Source organism: Pinus tabuliformis, chromosome 3_2 (genome assembly GCF_031772625.1).
Source record: "Pinus tabuliformis cultivar Carrire ecotype Pingquan chromosome 3_2, CPIR1, whole genome shotgun sequence".
NCBI lineage: Eukaryota > Viridiplantae > Streptophyta > Pinopsida > Pinales > Pinaceae > Pinus > Pinus tabuliformis.
In genome coordinates this window covers 1,036,845,329-1,036,869,232 of record NC_142302.1, presented here as the reverse complement: position 1 = coordinate 1,036,869,232, position 23,904 = coordinate 1,036,845,329, and positions in this window count along the sequence as shown.

Below are 23,904 nucleotides of genomic sequence, written 5' to 3'. Positions count from 1 at the left end.
TGCCCCTGGTCCACTTGCTGATTTGGATCATTTTGGATTTTTTCTTCTTCCATGACCTTCAACTCTTCCTCTTTTTGCTCATTGCTCTCTTAAACACATGGAGGACTTGATGATAACCATGAGGGAGCTTTCGCAATCTATGATTTTATTGTCTGCTCTTCATCAAGTGCAGCCCATGATTCTTTGATCTTCTCTTTCAAATCTTCTTTCTCTGCATGTTGTCCTTCAATGACATCAAGAGAATCACTTTTTTGTAATAATCTTCCTAAGCTATGGTGAATACCATTGTGCTCAAGAACAGATGTTTGGAAATGTTGTACCTCAGTATTGTAAGTGGGATGAGCTACTTCAATGTGTGGGTTTGGAAATGGTGATACAGGTAGCTGAGTTGGAGTGTATATTTGAGATGGATGTGGATGGGGTTGTGTTTGTGGTGGAGGTGAATGGTAGGGATAACATGGAGTTGGGTATTGAGGATATTGTGGATGGCTACCATAATTTTCCTTCCAACCTTGTTGCCAAGATTGGTTTTGGGGTTGAGATGGCCAATGTTGCCAAGGAAAGGGTGTGTTCCAATTACTTTGAGGTCGATGTGCATAGGCTTGAAATTATGAATTAGGCTCTTGCATCATTTTAGGCTGAATAGGCTGCCATGGTCCTCTTGGAGCTACATAACATTGCTACATTGGCAATTGACTTGCTCCATTGTACTCTTGGTGAACTTCCTTCAACCTTGGTAATGAGGAGCAACATTTAACATCATGTGATTCTGCATGGGCAACACAAACATCTTCTTCTTGCTCATTTTGTATTCTTAATTGTTTGGTTAGATTGCTAAGAATTTCTGTTTTAAAGTCATCAAACAAATTTCCAAGTTTAGCTTGACTTACTGATCTTGATGTTGATTGACTTACTCTTGCTCTTCCTCTTGATATGTGTTTGCATATTTCCCAGATTTCATCAAATGATAATTGGTATACATCACCTCTACTCATGAGATTAAGGAGATCAATCCATTCATCCCTAATTGTTCTAAGTAAGAGGGTTTTTAGTGTCTCGGATCCTAAATGATGTAGTTTTTCCCTCCTAACATTATACATGAACCTCACTATTAGATCTTCTATACTCTTATATTCTTTTTGATTCATTTTAAATATTTCTTCTTTAATATCATGATCTTTATATTTTTTCTAAAAATATCTTTTGCATATCATTCCATGATCTTATTGAATTATTCCCTAAACTCATGAACCATTTAAGAGATCTATCCTTCAATGTTGCTGGAAGCAATCTCAATTTTTGAGTTTTTAATAAGTAACCATAAGATCTACAAATAATTTCAGATTGAAAGAGAAAGGTTTTCGAATCCTCTGACCTTAGACCATGAAATTTTGGAAGAAAAGATGGAGGGATGTTCTTCATGTGCACACTACCATCAGTATCTTGAATAGGAAATATTCTTCTTCTACCTCCAAAAGTGAATGGTGATGTGGCTCTTACTACACCACGTGATCAATGAGGGGGTGGGTTGGTGTTGAAGATGTTTTTGCTTCTTCTTTTTTTATGATTCAATGAAAACCATAATGCAATGCAATTTTATACTTTTGAATTAAATATGCCTAATGCAAATATTTTATTTTTGCCAAAAAAAGGAAATGAATAAACTAGGGAAGAAAACAATGCATACTTTGATACCTCCCTGACAACTGTGCCAAAAAGTGATGAGCCTCGGTATTGCAACAAGAATGTTGAAACTCCCAAGGCTACCGACTTTAATTATCAACCTGGGTTCGTACAAACTTAAGAGGTATCAGCACTATATGTGCAGCATACAATGTGTCCTTCCTTTGTTGTCATGATGTAACAGAGTGCATGTGCTGAAGCCAAATCCTAAACTAATTGCAGAGAATGAAATGTTCGAAATGGAACCTTAACCTATTGCAAGAAAGAAAGTACAAGGAAAGAGATTGAAATCAAACGCTAAAACACACCATTTTCTAACTAACTGCTAAGAGGATTTGCTTCTAAATAATGCTAAGTTAACATGTATGCAATCCTATTGTCCTTAGCATGCATATTCAAACCATCAAACCTTCTACTGTTGTGCATGTAAATGAATAAAATAAATTTGTTTTTCCTTTTGTCCTTTTTTATGGAAAAGTGTGAAAGGTAATCTCTTTTGGTGATGTGGTAGGTGGCTTGGAGATGATGGTGAATGGTCAGAAGGCTTGGGAGACAAGTAGGGACCCTTTTCTAGCTTCCTAGAGGTTTTTTCCTCAATTCAGCCTCAAAACAGGCCACTACAAGAAAACCTACAAGATCCCCTGAAAACCTATAGGATACAATCGAGAGAAAAAGGATGGATTTTGAAGGCGATAGAAATCTTAGGGAAGGTGGTTGGTGGATGGAATGAGGCAAAGGAGTGCCTAGGACTACTTCATAACTCAAAGGACCACTATGAAAAGTGTCTGTCTGCGCCTGGGAAAGGTTTTCACAGACAGATTGTTATTATTATTATAATTTTTATTTTTATTTTTAAGAGTTTGAAGGTGTAACAACTACCAACTATACTTGATTTTCAGTTGTTACACTTATTGGAAAAATTAGATTTTTTACAACGCATGGGGGCTTTCCCCTATTCCTGTAATCTATAGATTTGAATTTGTGACAATGTTGAAAAATGAATCCCTTAAGAAAGTTTGTGATATAACCGAAGACGGTGCCCATTTGCAAACAATGGTGTCCTCGCACTGTCAATGGTCACCAAATTTACAGTCCCATTGTCAAAGACTGCATCTACCTCATATGGACCTAGCCATCTGGTGGAGATCTTACCCTTGAAGTATTTAAATATTAAGTCATATAAGAGAGCCCATTCTCCTTTTTGTAACTTCTTCTTATTGATGAATCTGTCATGCCACTTAGCTCTCTACTGCTGGATAATCTATTCTTGATGGATAGCAGCTAACCATTTCTCCTCCAATTCATTGCGCTAGTTCAAATTCAGATTTTGTGTTGTAGCCAAATCCAAGTTGACTTGCAATGTTATTCTTAGTGCCTTGATTTCAAATTCTATGGGGAATAAGGGGTTTTTACCATACACAAGTTCATATGATGAAAATACAATGGTATTCCTCCATGTAGTCCTGTATACCCACAATATTTCTTGAAGTTTATCAACCCAATTTCTTCGGTTACTGGCCACAGTCTTAGTAAGGATCCCCTCAATGACTTTGTTAGTGCTTTCTACTTGGCCATTTTCTTGTGGATGATAAGGTGTTGTGATTTTATGGTGGATTTTTTTATTTTTTAACCAACTCCTGGATCTTATGAGATGTGAACTAGGGCCATCTGTTTGTGACTATCTCCCAGGGTATGCCAAGCCAGACAAATATGCCTTCAAACAAAAATTCTAAGACAGCATGCTTCATGGCTCTAGTTAGTGCCTTTGCCTCAACCCATTTTGTGACATAGTCAGTGTAGACCAAGATGTAAGATTTCTATCTAGAAGAGGGATTAATTGGTCCCACAAAATCTAGAGCCCATTTCTCAAAAGGTTCTAAGATGATTTGGGGCTGTAACGACATCTCATATGATTGTAGTGGTTGGCCCATCCTTTGAAAACTATCACATCCCTTCACAAACTTCTTGGCATCCTGAAATATTGTTGTCCAATAATACCTGTTGAAAGGACTTTGTATCCTATCCATCTTTCTGTGAAGTGCCCTCCACAAGGTTCTTCACAACAAGCTTTAAGGATTTCAAAGACATCACCTTCTCTAACACAATGGCTAATCTGTAAATCTAGTCCAGTGTGATAGAGGTTACCATCTATCCAAGTATATTTATCACTTTGTTGTATGATCTTTATTTTCTCCTTGGAGGACAAATACTGTGGAAACTTCCTTGCAGCAAGATAATTGTCTATATCTACATACCAAGGTGAGTAAGTAGAAATAGAAAAAATATGTTCATCTGGGCAAGAATCCTCAGTAGGAATGCAATTTTCATCAATAGTTAACCTAGAAAAAAATTCAGCTACTACATTATCTTTTCTAGGTTTATCGACAATAGTGATATCAAATTCTTGTAACAACAATAACCAGCATGTAATCATACCATTGGTAATTGGATTATTCATTAAAAAATGAGTGGAAGAATGATTGGCATGTACAAATACTTGATACCCGGGAATATAATGTCAGAATTTATTGATGGCGTGCATGACTGTTAAGAACTCCTTCTCGGTCACTGTGTAGTAGAGCTCGGTCGAGGTCAGATTTTTGCTTATGTAGTAAATAACATAAGGTTTCTTATCCTCTAGTTGCCCCAACACAACACCTACATCAATATCAAATGCATCTATAGCTATGTGAAACGAAAGTTCCCAGTTAGGTCCTCGCAAAACAGGAGTTGTTGATACACAACATTTCAACTTTAAAAAGGCTTGCTCACACTTCCCTGTCCATAAGAAATAAACATCCTTCATGAGCAAGGAAACTAATGGCGATGCAATTTTTGAAAATTTTTCTATATATTTCCTATAATACCCTGCATGCATCAAAAAACCATGTACCTCTTTTTGCATTTTGGGGGTTCGAATTTTTAGAATTACCTCTATTTTTGCAGGGTCTACCTTGATTCTGTCAGCAGAAATGTAGTGTCCAAGTGTGATCCCTTCAGTCATCATCATGTGACATTTTTCAGTGCTCAAAGCAACATTAGTCTATACTCATTGTTCCAACACTTTTTCTAGATTGACTAATTCTATTTCAAAAACATCTCCATGAGGTGTAAAATCATCCATGAGGATTTCTAGGCAGTGATTCAAAAAATCGGAAGAGATTCCCAGTATTTCCATTTGAAAAGTTGATGGTGCATTACATAGTCCAAAAGGAAGTATGGACAAGTAAAGGTCATTTTATCTTGATCTTCCAAGATAATCTGTATATGATTGTAGCCACTAAATCCATCCAAAAATGAAAATAATTTCTTTCCAGAGAGGGTATCAAGGAACTGATCTATAAATGGTAAGGGAAAGTGGCCCTTGTGAGTGGCCTTATTGAGTTCTATGTAATCAACGCAGACTCTCCACTTTCCATTATTTTTAGGAACGATGACAAGTGGCGACACCCACTGACTGCCAGATATTGGATAAATAAAATAAGCACTCAGGAGTTTTTGTAATTCTTCTTTCACCACCTCCTTTAGTGCAAGGTTCATGTGGTGTTGTGGTTGTTTGATTGGTTTGCAGCCATCCTTCAAATAAATACGGTGAGTGCATAGGTTTGGGTGGATCCCTTTCATATCTGTATTGTCCCGTGAAAATGAATTTTTTTATTTCTATAACAGCTGTAACAATAGTTGGTTTTGGTCAGCCATTAAGTTGGGGTTAATATTCAAAAAAATTTCAGATTCTATCTCAATTGGACTGCTGTCAATATTCAGAGTGGTTCTCATTTGTTCAAAATCTATATCTTCCACCTCTTCTTCCTCATTCGCATTCTTAACAGAAGTGACATAAATTGAGTTACTAATAAAACCATTAATGGCATCATCTTTTGTCTCATCCTTGAAATATTGGGCTTTCCCCAGAGTGAGAAGTGGCAGGGAAAGATCTGACTCAGAATCAAACTCATCCCACCAAGGGTCGTATACATCCACATTTAGTTTTGTGGGGTAAAGATTAAGGTTATTTTTTGCCTGGCCATCCGAGATCACCATAGATCTAGATCTGCAACCTATAAATGCATCTGCAGTAACTAACCAAGGGCTCCTTAAGATCAAATGATGCCCCCCAGATTGGATTTCGGATGTAAGATAAGAAAATCACCGAGATACCTCCAAGAAGCTATTGTAATCACTATATCCTCTAACATCGCCTTGGGTTTAACACAGGACCTGTTTGCTAATTCAATTACAGTAGGAGTATGTCTAAGTCCCTGTAGCTCGAGAGTGATAAAGAGGTCCTTTGGCATTACATTAATGGTAGCCTCGAGATTGATCAATGTGTTGGATATGGGCTGATCGTTAATGTAGACAGTGATCATAGGATTTCCTATATCATTGTACTTAGTTAGGAGAGGTTGAGAAGACATTAATTCGGATAATTTCCCCATTACATGTATGGTGGAAGGGTCTTTAGGCCTCCTCCCAGGTTTCTTGATGCACAAATATCTCACTATTTTCACATAAATAGGTACTTCTTTAAGGGCCGGTAGCAGAGGAATTTGTACATACAAATTTTACAACTCCCTATGAAAATCAGATTCGAGTTGTGAAGTCATCATAAGTTCGACCAATCTTTGAGGATATGGAGAATCCTGTGTTAGGACAGTCGAATCGACTGTTATAGGTGTATCAGCCTTCCCCATGTTGGCTGTTACATGAGTAACAGTTCTTTGTGGGACGGTTGTTACATATGTAACAACTTTCTCTATATCAGTTGTTGTAGGCATAGTAACTGCCTCAGAGCCCCCGACATCTCTTATGGATGGTTCACATTCCTCCTCTATAGTCATAGGGGAGTGACTTGGTTTAATTACCTTGCCCGAACGCAATTGTATTTCATTAAGTCCCATGGGGGTAATAAGGTAGGTCTGGAAGGTAGTTAGAGCCTCTATGCACTGAGCTGCTTTATTGTTTGGGTTTGGGTTACGTTGCACAAGTAGTTGGGGTCGCACAGGTGGTGGAGGAGTAGGAGTTTGGAAAGGAGGTAACTACAACTATTGTTGCATGGGTAATCTAGGTAAAGTTGAGTTTTGGGCATTCCCTCTCCAGTTCCAATTCCAATGATATGGTTGAGATTAAGGATATTGGACAGAGGGAGATGGAGACCACTGGTTCCAGGGTGAAGGAAACTATGATGGAGGAGGAGTAGGGTATTTCCATGGATATTGTTGAGTATTATATGCATTGTTCCATGAATTTAAAGAGGAAAATTCTTGAGACCTACCTGGAGGTTGTGGTTTCCATGGCCTCCTTGGTGCGATGAAATAAGAGGACTGCACTTCCTCGCTTGACTATCTAAGTACTGCCTTTAGTTTAGGAAGCTCTAGAAATTTCCCTATCGAATGTTCCAGCTCGCAAACATTACACAAGCTGATGTTGTTCAATTCGCATTCCCTCAAAGGATGTTTCTTCTGATAATTCGAGCAGAATAGAAGAAGAGGTGTGTCAACTTTTTCTTGTGTCTTCTTAATCTAAGCTGTTGTTATCTGGGAAAAGAGAGTACTGAGGATATCGGTCTTGAAATTTTCGAACAAATTCTCGATCTCTGCTCTGGTTACACCCTCACCTGCAAATTTTGTATTCGGGCAGAGGCATCTCAAATTGTACTCCTCCATTTAGATTATCCTCTAGAGCATCTTAGGCGGAGCTTTACAATTTCACTGAATGGCTCTTGCGATATATCTCCTTTTCCTAATAGGTTTAGGGTGTCAAGGTAGTAGTCCCTCATTCCTTTGATAAATATAGTCTTCAAGATTTCTTGGTCTAAATCATTGTGTTTAGACCTCTACAGATTATAGTGGAACCATTCCACATAATCTTCTAGGCTTTCATCCTCCTTCTATGTCATTCTAAATATCTCCTCCCTTAAGTCCCTAGTTCTGCAATAGTCCTAGTACTTTGATAAGAACATCTCCTTCATATCATTCCATGTTTGAATAGAAGCAGAGCCCAATCCCATGAACCATCTCAAGGCTGCCCATTTTAAAGTAGAAGGAAATAATTTTAATTTATTAGCATCTGCGATATAATCATAACTTCTTCATAAGACATCAAAATCAAATAGAAAGGTGTTTGGATCTTCCACAACTATCCCCTGAAAGGATGGTAAGGATGATAGAGGAATATTTTTCATAGGAGCTTCACCTCTGATATCCCCGATTGGGAACTCAAAGGTGGTGATAGTATCATCTATTTTAGCATTGTTGTCATTGTTGTCCCCCATGACTAATCCTTCTAACCCTTGTTGTAGCAGATGCCCTTCAAACTGTTCTTGTAATGGCCTCGTAGATGTAATTAATGCCTCAAATACCTTTGGGGCTGGTTGTGTCACCACACTACTTGTATCTAGATATTGATAAACCAACAGGTGCTTTTCCATCTCAATTGTTCAATGTTCCTCCTCAATTTCCCCTTGCCCCTCATTCCTCAAAAACTGGCTACTAGCTTCCCCCTCCTGCCCCTGAATTGGATTCTTGGTCTTGGGGGTATGGGTGCTAGCTTTAGAATGATATGGTCTCGAGATAGAGGAATCGTAGGTTTCTACCTTTTCTATGGGAGTAATAGCTTTTTGTGGCCCTGTTTTACTTGCAAACCCTTGAGAGCTGGACTCTTTTTCTTCCTTAGAGATTAGTTCCTGGATAAATGTCTTCCTTCCCAAATATACACTCTTCCTTTCCTTTTTACGACCCATTTTTCCTATGGTTGATTAGAGTGGGGAGTAATTTTAGTATCTCTATAATTCCTACAATTGCACACATGGACCCTATGTGTATTAACTCACACCCTAAGTGTCTCAGCCTTCGACAGTGGTGAGCCCACCCAGGTATGTTAGAGCGATGCGCAGGTTCTTACCTCTCATCTTACCACCCAGCAACTGAAGAGTTGGAGACACGCTAAACAAAACACCAAAATTCCCTAAGTGCCCTAGTGATCACAATGGTGAGCCCGCCCAGGTATGTTAGAGTGATGCACAGGTTCTTACCTCTTGTCTTACCACCCAACAACTGTGGACTAGGAACACTCTATATCAAACAAACAACTTGGCTGATTGTATCCTCAACTACCATCTCCGGCAACGATGCCAAAATGTAGTGTTGTTTTAATCAATCCTAATTGACTGAGACTACAACATTTAATTGTCAACCCAGGGTAGGTCTTGCTATTTCAATGGAGTTCACACTGTCTATGTCGATACACTACAACTAAGAATAAGAAAATGCAGAAAACAGTAAAAGATGTCGTTGAACCAAATTGTTGAATCAAACCATTCATGTAGACATAAAAAACACTCCACAAAATTAAATCATGCTATGCAACTATCAAAGTAAAGGCGTGCCACACAACAACTAATATCTACTCCAGCTAGTTACTACCATTTTGTTGATTAACTCAGTGTAACAACAAATATAAATGGAAACAACAACGAATGTAATCCACGATTTGAACATCGACAGTGAGAAACCATAAATAAATTAGCAAAACTAGAATGTACACTACCTCTATCATTGCAATCCTTGCCAAAAAGGAGGGCCTTTCCTCCTCAGTAGGGCATAGGAATAACACAAAGTAATTAAAGAATCAACTGAAGAGCAGTAACAACATCACCGTGCTGATTAATATTAAAAATAAACTCATAATTACAGAAGCAAATTAACAATACATTTCTATATGCCATGTTCTTGTACATGAAAAATCGAGTTCCTTTATAGTTATTACAACACGAAATTAGAAATAGATCAGTCATGAGAATCTCACGATTCTCATGCTGATAAGAGATAAAAGTGGCTACAACCTATTTCCAAATACAAATATACAACAGTTAGGATCGCAACCACTTGGGTCTGTTTCTTCCAAAATAAACAATCCCTACTTACGACAACTGTTAAGTGGAATAGTACCCACATTTTCCAGCTCCGGCACAATAGCATCCAGTGAATAGAAGTTCAAGATGTCACGACATCACTCACAATAGCACTTTTGGTGTAACAACGGACTCTTGTATCAACCTGTAGTGTAACAATATCCAATGTGTAATAGCAAGCTGTAATCGCATCCAATGTGTAACAGCAATGTTGGCATTATGATTCAAGTGTTGTCCTTGATGGCAACTCACTCAGAGGTTGGTACAGGTGCTCAGAGGTTGGTACAGGTGATGGCAACTTAATCAGAAGACAGATCCTAGTACAGTATGCCAAGAAAGTTCATACACGCAGGTTCGTTAAGCCCAAGTCGCGTGTACACGCAGGTTGGCTTCAGCAAAAGCGCGTGTCTGTGGAAAAGTACCTTTGGTCCATGGGAGTTAATCCTTGGAAGTTGTGCCTATGGTTTCGGACCATTGTGTCTCGACGGGCGTGTCAATCCCTAGTTTTGAAGTTGATGGTATTGTGTTACTATGGTTTTGGCTCTTGGTATTGAACAAGGCCTAAGGCTATATAAGGAGAAGGAAATCATTAGGCAAGTGCATCCGAAATGTCTTGAATATCTGATGAAGCATTAGATCCAGTATGCAGTGTTATGGGTTGATGATGCATTGCTTGATCTGAGCTAAGGAGAAGATCTCACTGGTTGATGGAGAACTAGATCTAAGGATAGATCGGGATCTAATGGTTTGAAATGCACTATCATGATATGGTTGATTATGCGTATTTCTAGGTCTGCATACTGTCGCAATGCTATGTTCTGGGTCTAACTGATGTCTGGTACAGCTGCAAATTGAGAAAGTTTATTTTTAGATCTGTACGCAGGTTGGTTTCGGTAAAAGCGCGTGTATACGCGGGTTTCACTCATTGAAGTAGCGTATATCTCTTGAAGCTTGATTTTTGGGTTTGCAGATTGGATCTGACTGTTATTGCAGAGTTCTGTAGACTGCTCTGTGTTCTGGTGTCTGGTGATTGACAGGGTTCAGTGGTTCAGTGATTCAAAGTTTGATGATGCTAGTATTGGTTGTTTTATGCTACAATGATCTGTTGTGAAAGTTGAATGAATTGTGGTCTACAGATAGTAATGTTGTGCTTCAGGAATATCCAGTTTGAAAATGTATGAAAGGTGGTACCTGAAAGAAAGAAGATTGTAGGTCAGCACCTACGTACTAGTATCTTAGCTAGTACAAAAGCAAAGGGGGGTTGGAGCTCCCTTCCAAGGAAGTTTGGAGAACGAGAGAAGGTTGTAGCCTTCTGCAGGTTGTAGCCTGCGTGCTGGTATAAGGCTGCACCAGTACAAAAGAATTGTAAACTGAAGTTTCATATAAAAGATAGAAACAACTTGCAGCAGGTGGTTTTCACCCACATTGGGTTTCCACCTTATATCTTGGTGTTCATATGTGTGGTTCTGTGTGATCTGTTCTACTGCATCTGTTTACTCTTAATATGGTGAATAATGTCCTCATGCACTTAACTGAAGATAAACTGACTGAATTATAAGATTTCTAGTTATACGCTGTTTTCTTTATTCACAGTTGCGTGTACACGCTGGTTCACTTAACGAAAGTAGCGTATATGTTTCTGAGCATTGAAAAGTTTTTATAGTTCTGATAATACTGATTCACCCCCCCTCTCAGTATTATTTCCAACAATTGGTATCAGAGCAGGTCCTTCAGAGAAGCTTGATCGCTTGAAGGTAGATCGTTCATCATGAGCAACTACGAGAAAGAAGCATCAATCAGGCCACCCGTTTTCGATGGGACAAACTTCAATTATTGGAAGGTAAGAGTTACTGCATATCTTCAATCTCTTGGTACAGAAGTTTGGAACATTGTAGAAACAGGCTATGCCTTTCCTTCAGCTACTCCTACAGATCCAGCTGAGAAAAAGCAGTATGAAACAAATGCAAAAGCAGTCAGTACTCTATTAGGAAGTATATCCCAAACAGAATTCATGAAGGTCATGCACTTCAAATCAGCAAAAGAGATATGGGACAAAATGATCACTAGCTATGAAGGAGATGAACAGGTAAAAGAAGCTAAACTTCAAACTCTCAGGATTCAATATGAGACTCTCAAGATGTATAATGATGAAAGTGTGGCTAATTATTTTCTTCGGGTAGATGAGATTGTTAATTGTATGAAAAATTTGGGTGAAGAAATAAAAGAGACTATAGTAGTTCAAAAGATTCTAAGATCATTATCCCCCAAGTTTGAATCTAAAGTATCTGCAGTAGAAGAAAAGGAAAATCTCCGTGTTCTCACTATGTCTCAGCTGCATGGAATTCTAACTGCTTATGAAATGAGAAAGGGAGGTCCATCAGACAGAAGGGAAGCTGCTTTTAAGGCATCAGGAAAAGAAGATTACTATGAAGCAAGCCATGTTCTAGAAGAAGAGGAAGAAGAATCAAATTTTGTCAGAAATCTTCAAAGGGGTTCTGGAAGGTTCAGAGGTAAGCTACCTTTCAAATGCTTTGCTTGTGGAAGAGTAGGTCATTATGCTGCAAAATGTCCTTATAAGGATAAAGGAAAAGAACCTGCTAGATGGAACAAGAAACAAAGTGCAAATAAGAAAAGCTACTACACCCATGAGGATAGTGATGGCTTATCAAACAGTGATGAAGATGAACAAGGTAATAAATATAAGCTGTTAATGGCATTTGAAGATGAGGATTATGAGGATGCTGTAGATGTGGATAATCTCTATGATGAAATTACTAGAATCAAGAGATGCATAGAAGAAAGGAATGTGATCATTGATACTTTGCAATTTCAAATTGATGAAAAGGAAAAACATCTTGAAAAACTAGAAGGTGAAATTGTTGGTCTCATAAAAGAAATTGAGAAAACAAAAGCTATTAATCTTAAGTTTGTCAAAGGATCTGAAACTTTGCATGAGATTATCAATGTGCAGCGGTCTCCTCTAAACAAAACAGGTTTGGGCTATAATGGAGAAACCACTCAAGCCTCTACCTCTAAAAGTTATCTTGATGCAACAAGGAGAAGCGAGCAAAGGCCAAATAAAAGTCATCAGGTGAATCAGGGACAGTTTATCTCAAGAACATATAAAGACCATCAAGAAATTCAGGGACAAACAGCCTTAAGGACAAACAGAAGCTACAATCAGCCACAGGTAAAATCTTCCCAATTTGCTCCAAGAATGAATAGAAGCTATAATCGGTTGGATGATAGATATGATTACCGCAGAAGTTTCTTTAATGGCCAATGCTTTTCTTGCCATAACTTCGGTCACAAAGCAGCTGAATGTGTTGCCTACAAAACAATCATGACTAGAGAAGCTCAAAAGCAAGGGAGAAGGACTGGAATCATGAAGAGGACTTATAACAGTTTTTCGGTTCTTGAAAATGAAGTTGAATGCTCTATTTGTAATAACTTTGGTCATGAAGACTCTGAATGCAGGAGCAGATTCCGGAAGACAACTCAGAAGGAACAAACCTCAAATGTTAGAACATGGAGAATAAAAGAATCACAACCAGAAAGATGTGGGATAGCCTTTTATGCAGAAGGTCAAGAAAATCTATGGTACATTGACAGCGGATGTTCGAAGCATATGACAGGGGACAAAGAAAAGCTTGAGTCATATACCGCATTAGAAAAGGGGAAGAAAGTTTCTTTCGAGAACGATATCTCTGCAGCCATAAAAGGAAAAGGTGTTGCTCCGTTGAAAGAAGAGGTCAAAGTAGGAAATGTTTTATATGTTGATGGTTTAAAACATAATCTTCTTAGTGTCAGTCAAATGTGCGATCAAGGAACTGAGGTAATATTTAGATCAAATGGATGTTGTGTTCGAGATCTTGATACAGGTAAAACAGTGATCAAAGGAAGAAGGACTCCAAATAATCTATATATCTTTGAGGAAAGACAACAATGCTACTTAAGCAAGGATGATGAACATTGGCTATGGCATCGGAGGTTGGGGCATCTAAGCTTTTCACAAATAAGGAAAGCATGCAAATATCAGGCAGTTCGTGGTCTTCCAGATATCAAAATTCCAGACAACACCATATGCAAATCTTGTCAGTTTGGAAAGCAAACCAGAACTAACTTTCCAGAGAAGGAAGGATCAGCTAGCTTGCCTCTTGAGCTAGTCCATACAGATGTATGTGGTCCATTTAGGAAAAGGACACCTCAAGGAGAAGAATATCTGATATTATTCATTGATGATTTCTCAAGGTTTGTTTGGTTAGGGCTTATGAAGCACAAAGATGAAGCATTCGAAAAATTCAAATCCTTCAAAGCATTGGTTGAAAATGAATCAGGACACAAAATTAAGTGCCTCAGATCTGACAGAGGTGGGGAGTTCACCTCAAATGAATTTTTTGATTTCTGTGACGAACATGGGATAAGAAGAGAATTCTCTACAGCTAGAACTCCTCAGCAAAATGGGGTTGTGGAAAGAATGAACAGAACTATCCAACAAATGGCTCGTGCTATGCTCGATGAATCAGGTACTCCTGCAACCTTCTGGGGTGAAGCTGCACATGCTGCTGTTATTATTCTTAACAAAACAAATGTCCGAGTAAACAGCACTCAAACACCTCATGAGCTTTGGAGTGGTAAAACTCCTTCCGTGAAGCACTTCAAAATCTTTGGGAGCAAATGTTATATTAAGAATACTGATGAGCAACTTGGAAAACTTGAACCAAGAGCAGATGAGGGCATTCTTCTTGGTTATTCTCCACATAGCAAAGCATACAAGTGCTACAATAAAAGACTTGGCAGAATTGTTGACAGTATTGATATAGTAGTTGATGAGAAGGGATATATTCCTAGGCAAGTTCATCATGAAGACATTGAAGAAGATGAAGGTTACTCTCAAAGGCGAAATGATGAAGAAGAAGAACCTCAAGAAGAAGAAGAATCTCAAGAAGAACCAGAGGAGCAGACAAGAATAGAAGAGAAGACTCCATCCAGATATGTTCAAAAGAACCATCCAGAAACTCAGATTGTGGGGCAGAAAGAAGCAGGAATACAAACAAGAAGGACACTTGCAGAAGCTTCAAGCTACTTAGCATTACTCTCCTCCATTGAACCACAAAATGTGAAAGAGGCATGCAAAGATGAATGTTGGGTCAAATCAATGGATGAAGAACTTGAGCAAATCGAAAAGAACAACACTTGGGAATTAGTTCCTAGACCAAAAGATAAGAATGTAATAGGAACAAAATGGGTCTTCAAGAATAAATTAAATGAAAATGGAGAAGTAATTAGAAACAATGCCAGACTTGTTTGTAAAGGGTATGCACAGCAAGAAGGAATAGATTTTGAAGAGACCTTTGCTCCTGTGGCAAGACTTGAGGCCATCCGAATGTTTCTTGCTCTCTCAAGCTTTCAAAACTTCAAGGTATTTCAAATGGACGTGAAATCAGCCTTCCTGAATGGAGACTTAGAAGAAGAAGTATATATTGAGCAGCCAGATGGCTTCATTCTTGGGAATGATCCAAACCTTGTATGCAGATTGAAAAAGGCACTCTATGGACTCAAACAAGCTCCAAGGGCTTGGTACTATCGGTTGGACAAATATCTTCACCAACAAGGCTTCTCAAAAGGATCAGCAGATAGCAATCTCTATATAAAAGTTGAAAATAACAAATTGCTAATTCTTGTTGTTTATGTAGATGATATTATTTTTGGCAGCAATGAAGAGACTATGAGTCAAAACTTTGCCTTGGTTATGCAGAAAGAATTCGAAATGTCACTTCTTGGAGAATTGACATATTTTCTTGGATTGCAAATCCAACAAAATGAAGGAGGTATCTTCTTGTCTCAAACTAAATACCTCAAGCAGATCTTGAAGAAGTATGGCATGGAAGAGTCAAAGCCAGTATGTACACCCATGATTACAGGATGCAGCCTCAGTGCAAATGATGAATCAACAGCAGTTCACCAACCCACTTATAGATCCATGATTGGGAGTTTGCTTTATTTGACAGGTACTCGACCAGATATTACTCATGCAGTAGGAATGGTTGGAAGATTTCAAGCCAACCCAAAGGAAACTCATCTTCAAGCAGTCAAAAGAATCTTCAAATATCTTCAAGGGACCCAAAACTATGGCTTATGGTATCCCAGAAATACAGATCTCACTCTTCATGCTTACACAGATGCAGATTGGGCTGGAAGTGTGGATGATAGGAAAAGCACAAGTGGTGGTGCTTTCTTCATGGGTTCCAGATTAGTATCTTGGTTCAGCAAGAAACAGAGTTCGATTTCCTTATCTACAGCTGAAGCAGAATATGTGGCTGCGGCATCTTGTTGCACACAACTTCTTTGGATGATGCAGACCTTGCAGGACTTTCAAATCACTTGCACTCCACCCGTTTCTATCTTATGTGATAACACTAGTGCAATCAGCATTTCAAAGAATCCAGTCATGCACTCAAAGACCAAGCACATACCAATCAAGTACCATTTTCTCCGGGAACAAGTGCTTGAGCAGAAGGTTAAGTTGGAGTATGTTCCTTCTAAGGAACAAGTTGCGGATATTCTCACAAAACCACTGCCCAGGGAAACTTTTGAATATCTCAGACAAAAGCTGGGAGTAGTTGATGCTTCATACTGCTGTTGAAGCTTAACTGTTCTACAGAAAAGTTGGTATACGCAAGTTACGAAAGGTATATACGCGTATACACGCCGATTTATGCGGTGAAAGTCGCGTGTATGGAGTACGCTTGTTGCAGAGATTATATCCGCGTGCATACGCTGTTTTGTACAGGATAACTCGCGTATATGGAATTCTGAGCAGCAAGGGCAATCTCTGGTTTAAAAGATCTGAGATGGGTATGTCAGAATTCTTCAGACACAGTTTCAAGGGGTGCAGCGGCACAGGTTCAGAGGGAGCAGCTTAAAAGTTTCATAAAGCATTGTTGGCATTTCGATGTTTTGGTTATTAGTTTCTCAGAAAGAAATCCTGGTTGCTGATCTAAAAGATGTTTATCAGATACTGCTGGTGACTTTCATAAGTCTTGGTCTAGATCTATTGTCTCTATGTCATGCCTCTCTTTTGTGATATTTCTTTAATGGTGTCAAGGTCATGTAACGGCCTATTTTGGTTTCCCCACTATGCCTGGGATGATTGATGCAACGTGATTTGTTGTCATATGTAAAATTTTGATGTATTCCCACTTGGTTGGGTGGATGAGTCAATTTTGTATATCCTCACTTAGTTGAGAGATGGATGTATGTATGAGTCCTAAGTGATAGGAAGGTCCTTTATGATGTATAGAGTCATGTTCTTCTTGAAGAACATTTTTTGTAGACCTTGCTTTCAGTCAGGGAGAGCATGAACAGCACACTTCAGCAGTACAGAGACTTGGCATGTACTCAGGGGGAGCATTGACAGATTGGTACACCTTGGCATATACAAAGGGGGAGATTATTCAGAGATTTCAGCAGGTACTCAGGGGGAGTATGGACAGTGGAATGATTCAGCAAAGGAAGAGAATATCTTGGTCCACCCTTTGCCCTTGATGTCAAAGGGGGAGAGTGATTTGGTGTGGTGGTTGCCATCAAGTCCAAAGGGGGAGATTGTTGGCATTATGATTCAAGTGTTGTCCTTGATGGCAACTCACTCAGAGGTTGGTACAGGTGCTCAGAGGTTGGTACAGGTGATGGCAACTTAATCAGAAGACAGATCCTAGTACAGTATGCCAAGAAAGTTCATACACGCAGGTTCGTTAAGCCCAAGTCGCGTGTACACGCAGGTTGGCTTCAGCAAAAGCGCGTGTCTGTGGAAAAGTACCTTTGGTCCATGGCAGTTAATCCTTGGAAGTTGTGCCTATGGTTTCAGACCATTGTGTCTCGACGGGCGTGTCAATCCCTAGTTTTGAAGTTGATGGTATTGTGTTACTATGGTTTTGGCTCTTGGTATTGAACAAGGCCTAAGGCTATATAAGGAGAAGGAAATCATTAGGCAAGTGCATCCGAAATGTCTTGAATATCTGATGAAGCATTAGATCCAGTATGCAGTGTTATGGGTTGATGATGCATTGCTTGATCTGAGCTAAGGAGAAGATCTCACCGGTTGATGGGGAACTAGATCTAAGGATAGATCGGGATCTAATGGTTTGAAATGCACTATCATGATATGGTTGATTATGCGTATTTCTAGGTCTGCATACTGTCGCAATGCTATGTTCTGGGTCTAACTGATGTCTGGTACAGCTGCAAATTGAGAAAGTTTATTTTTAGATCTGTACGCAGGTTGGTTTCGGTAAAAGCGCGTGTATACGCGGGTTTCACTCATTGAAGTAGCGTATATCTCTTGAAGCTTGATTTTTGGGTTTGCAGATTGGATCTGACTGTTATTGCAGAGTTCTGTAGACTGCTCTGTGTTCTGGTGTCTGGTGATTGACAGGGTTCAGTGGTTCAGTGATTCAAAGTTTGATGATGCTAGTATTGGTTGTTTTATGCTACAATGATCTGTTGTGAAAGTTGAATGAATTGTGGTCTACAGATAGTAATGTTGTGCTTCAGGAATATCCAGTTTGAAAATGTATGAAAGGTGGTACCTGAAAGAAAGAAGATTGTAGGTCAGCACCTACGTACTAGTATCTTAGCTAGTACAAAAGCAAAGGGGGGTTGGAGCTCCCTTCCAAGGAAGTTTGGAGAACGAGAGAAGGTTGTAGCCTTCTGCAGGTTGTAGCCTGCGTGCTGGTATAAGGCTGCACCAGTACAAAAGAATTGTAAACTGAAGTTTCATATAAAAGATAGAAACAACTTGCAGCAGGTGGTTTTCACCCACATTGGGTTTCCACCTTATATCTTGGTGTTCATATGTGTGGTTCTGTGTGATCTGTTCTACTGCATCTGTTTACTCTTAATATGGTGAATAATGTCCTCATGCACTTAACTGAAGATAAACTGACTGAATTATAAGATTTCTAGTTATACGCTGTTTTCTTTATTCACAGTTGCGTGTACACGCTGGTTCACTTAACGAAAGTAGTGTATATGTTTCTGAGCATTGAAAAGTTTTTATAGTTCTGATAATACTGATTCACCCCCCCTCTCAGTATTATTTCCAACAAGCAACCTGTAACAGCATCTAGGGTGTAACAGGGAACCATTCTACCCTTCTTTATAGTTAATCCGCGTTACATGTCTGCTTCATAGCTTTGTTCTTGCGAGCCATCACCTAAAAAGAAGAAGAGATTCCCAAAATAATTCTTCAATACCCTCCCAGTTAGCCACAAAAAGGAATAAAGCATCGTATTATTTGGTAAAATACAACAAAGTAACATGTCAATAGAATAGGTTAAAAGGGTGAGAAAACAGGGAAATTGATCATGTAAACTCATAGTCCTGGAGCATAGAAAGGTCAAAACTAGGGAAATAATGTGCTAAAAAAAAAGTAAAAAACCACACCCAACATCGTGTGTGGATCTCGAGGCAAGCAAGGTAAAATACAAGAGTACTTGTGCTGCTTTTAACACTTGGTTATTTGTTTTCCTCTCTCTTTATGAAATAACGTGTTGTCTTTCACTGATGATACCCTGATGGAAAATATGTTCTGTTCAGAGTGAGTCTTGGTGAAAGCACAACACTTGCAATTTAACTAGTACCACCTACTCTAATTAGTTCTTTTGGGTTAACCCTTGTCATCTCAGTCAAGTAGGGTAAGGTGGGGGAAACCTTAACAGGTATTGTCAGAGGTATATATAAAATACTTCTCTGAAGGGACAACCTATTCTACTCTCAATAAGTCGGATCCCTCTTCCACCTCTAAAAAAAATAAGTGCCTATGCACAGTTCTTTGAGAAATGAAAAATGAATAAGGCGAAAGAAGAGAAAGGATTCCTGCACAGAGAGATGATGCAAGTAACTCTGTCGGGGTACTGACCATGCTCACTGGTAGCAGAGAGATGCTTGTGTCCCTGTGTGACTCCACTAGGGTACTGTCCATGCCAGATGGCATCGTAGCAACACTAGAGATGAAAATAAGACTCTGACATCTCTATTTCTTATGTAACAATAAACCCCTCATCCCCAATCAAAACAGCTGACTTGAATTGTCTTGGAATGTGTGCTGACTAATCAAGAGAATGGTAAGGGACTATATCTTTAACTCAGGCTTATTGTTGAAGCCATGAAAATCAAATAATAGAAAAATACTTTCGGAGGAGTTAGACTCGCTTTTCACGAACAAGTTCCATACAGAGAGCTCGAGTTCTACCAATGTGTCGCCAATGTTGTAGCAGCTACAACCAACCTCCAAAATTTTACCTTCACTTCATTTTGGAGCCTCCCTCCTCTAAATCATTGTATCTATCCTACACTGATCAAGTAATTGTGCTTATTTGATTTCATTTGTCATTTAACAATTTGTGTTCAACTCACTTGTCCCGTCAGTCAACCACAAACACACCCAGTACTTGGTTCACACCCATTCAATCAGCTATTGGGAAAAATTGCACAAACCTAGAGCACAACCTGTATTTCCCTCATGAATTGCACAGAGTATCCCAGTAGTGTCCCTTCACTAAGAAATTTAGCGGAGCAAGTGAACCAACCTTGCTTCGGAAATATCATAGAGCAAGCTAGGCTAACTTCATTGCCCTCCAGAAATGCGCAGAATTGGCCCAGCTACACTACTCTTCATAAATGCGCAGAGTAGCCTAGGCCAACTGCACTTTTCTCTGGAATTATGCAGAACTGGCCGCTACACTACTCTCCAGAAATGCGCAGAGAAGCCCAACATCATTGCTCTAGAAAATTGTGTAGAGTTGGCTATTCATATAAGGCCTCTCAATATAGAAACAACGCAAAAGTTTTCCCTCTGTTTTTGTCCATTGCATGTGCCAAAAGGTTGCCTGATTCCCTCCTAAATTGCACAATCCTTCTTTGCATGCCGCGTAGGTTTTCTTGAAAACGAAAAAAGAAAAAAGTGAAAAAGAATCCCTAAATTTTAGGGATCTATTTTTAACAACATGAGTTACATACAAAACTATTTTTAGAAACTCCCCGCCAAGTGTCATTTTTTTCCTATATTTGTGGCATGTGCATCACAAACCCTAATTTCACCAAATCTATTTAAACAACGCCTCAGAGCTCATTCTTCACATTCGATCTTATATCTCTGGGATTCTCGAGGCATCTAGGAACCTTTGGCACAGTCGGTGCAACTTTTCTTTTCATGCCTTTTGCTGATTTTTATCACTTTTTATTTTTCGACTTGTATGAGTGTTTTTTCCTTGTTTTTATTGAATGAATGCTAATGTTTCAATGTATTTTAGTTTTTACAAGTGTTGTTTCAAGTTTTCATTACCTTTCCTTAGTGTCGCACGCATAACATTGTTTCTGCATTCACAATTGTCGTTTTGGCAACTCGCTTCATGAGCTTCTTGGTTTTGTTGTTTGACTGATTTATGCACTTGCTTCAATCACATGCATGTTTATGATGCAGCAACAGCTTGGTGCAACCCAATAGATTACAATAGCAGATTAACAATACAAATAGAAACTTTCATTTTCAAAACACCGGAATCAAATTTCCTGAGTATTCAAGGAGAGCGCAGCCAATATAATACTTTAAACAAAATGGAAACAACGTTAAAACACAGTTGAGGCACACATATATTTCATTCAAGTCGTAATAAAAATAAGTGTCCCCAGCCAATTACATTAGCGTTAAAACGCTTTTATAACAGGTTGATCTATATATAAACACCGCAACTCTCCCCTGTTTTATCTGCACAGCTGTATTATAAATCGGTGGGTTTAAATCGCTCTTGGCAAACTCTTCAAATATCGATTTCTTACCATAACGCCGATGCAATTTCTATTTGGGATCACCACTTGCCGGAATGATATGTCACACAAATTTCGCATAGTTCACATCGCCGATGCCACAATTCTGGAACCGATTCCATTCCAAAACTGATTATAATCTTCGCCTCCGGTTTTATTGCAATATGATGGAATATGCAATTTCTCCCGCTCCGATGACAATTACACAGAATCGATACAACAAACACCGTTTATTTTCCTTTGATCAAGATTCTGAAGCAATTTCCGCATTGATGATCTTCGTATCACTCTGTGCTATCACCCTGTTCCAATAAGAATTCACTCACTCACAATTTCTATGTTAATGAATTTTCCAAACTCACAAAATGTGACAGTGCCGAGACTGAATAAAACACAGAATTCATATAATTTTCAATAGAACACAAATCGAAATCCACTTCACTCAAATTCTCTGATCAACCAGATTCGAATTTACAGAATCTGTCCCTCGATTTTACACAAACCACACTTGTATTTATAAAAAAATGAAACAGAGTTTTGCTATTACAAAAATGAAAAACAGAGTCTTGCTCACCCATCCCTTTAGACCGATATCTGTTCGATTTTTTTAACATAACTACCCCCACTAATCTGAGCTTTTCGCTCCACAAAAACCTCGCCTAACTCTTCTCCTCTATCACATTAATTTTCTAATAATAGCTTAACAGAAATCTTCTATTTATTAATAAAGATCTTAACAGAATCTCCTATCTCTAACTCTCGCTTACACCTGTTCGAACAAATTTTATCACTAAATCTAAATAAAACAGTCTCCTTATTACAATAATAACAAACTATTTGAAAATCAAACCCCACAGTAACTAAAATTGACCAAACAGTAAATGAATTGTCAAGCCACAACATGTGAACATATTTTTCACATTGCTGGCTTATTGCAATGCTCCTGCATCAGTTTATTTCACTCAAATCTGCACTAGCTTCACGCACACATTCACTCCTTTGTGTTTTTAGGTTTCCATTGGGCAGATTCAGGCTGGCTTGGTTTGAATCTTGTCTTTCCCAACATGCTCTACGCATTCCTGGTAGTTAAAGCTCCACCATGCCTCTAGGAATTTCACAGAGGTTGCCCACACTATCTCTCAATTATGCTCTATGAAATATTGGGAGGAAGTGCCCAGTCCTTCCCATTGGAATTGTGCAATGCGCAGCTCTAGCGAGCAACCCAGCCTAACTGTTCTACGCATTGCGTAGTTTCAGTTATAAATCAGACACATTGGAATTTGCATTGCATAGATCCAACCAGCAGTCAGCCTCACTGGCAAGTGGGACTGTGCAATGCGCAGATCCAACTGACAATCTCCCCACTTCCGAAAGTTAGTATTGTGAAATCTTGCCCAGAAGTCACCAGTTTGTTTCCTAAATGTTTCTCGAAGTTGTTTGATGTTTTTATTTGACATTTTCTCACCATGAGTGTCTTCGTTATCTCTAGGTACCATATGTTTTTTAGAAACTTCTCAGTAGTATAGGTATCATGGCCTCCAAGAGATTTGGATCAAAAGACAGTTAAAAGTAGTATTGAGGACATGATTGAACAAGGGTCTATGTGCTTTCCCATGTACATATACACACACCTGTTCATCGAGAAAGACATCAAGATCACATGGAAATACATCAACATCATTTTCTCAAGTAGCTTTGAGGAGAATCTGGAGGATCAACAGGTCTATATGAACATCAAAAAGTCAGGATTATATAAGGTTGCATGCAGGTTTCCCATGCTCCCTTGCGTAGATGTATCCATTGGATTGTCTTATACACTAATCCTGAGACAATGATACTGAGAAGTGCCAGTGGAGCAAGACTCACTTCCTTTAGGATGGAGGATTATTAGAAGATATATCATTTTCCATTTTCAGTGAGTAGGATGGATGCACTGTTATACACTCCTAATAGCAACACAAACACAAGAGATATCTTGAAGCGTTGAGTAAAGGAGCCAGCAAAGTTCAATATGATGCCTAACCAGATATACAGGATGAAGACACTCAGGAAGGCATACCAATTCTTGGTCATCTTCGTATGTCGCTTATATGGCGAAGGGAGTAAAGAGACCTTCCCGCAGAGTTGGGCCGCTATGTTGGATCCACTGGAAAGTGAAGGAAAATCATTAAACTAGTCCAACATGTAGGTTCTCCAGTTGAAAGTGCATCTATGCAATGCTCAGAGTCTGCCCAAGGATCAACAAGCAAGATTCTTCATGTTTTCTTACTTTCTTGATGCAATCTGTTCTTGTCAATAGTTTCTTGGCATGGGTTTGGCATGGACACCTTCAGAGAGTGTTGTGAATGTATATTGCAGGTTGCTCTCAGATTGCAACTACCAAGGAGTCATGGCTAGAATATCTAACAATTTCATCGCCCCTCTATACATGATGATCTTTGAACAAGATCTGCCCTGCATGTCCCAGGAAACAATGAAGGTATTTT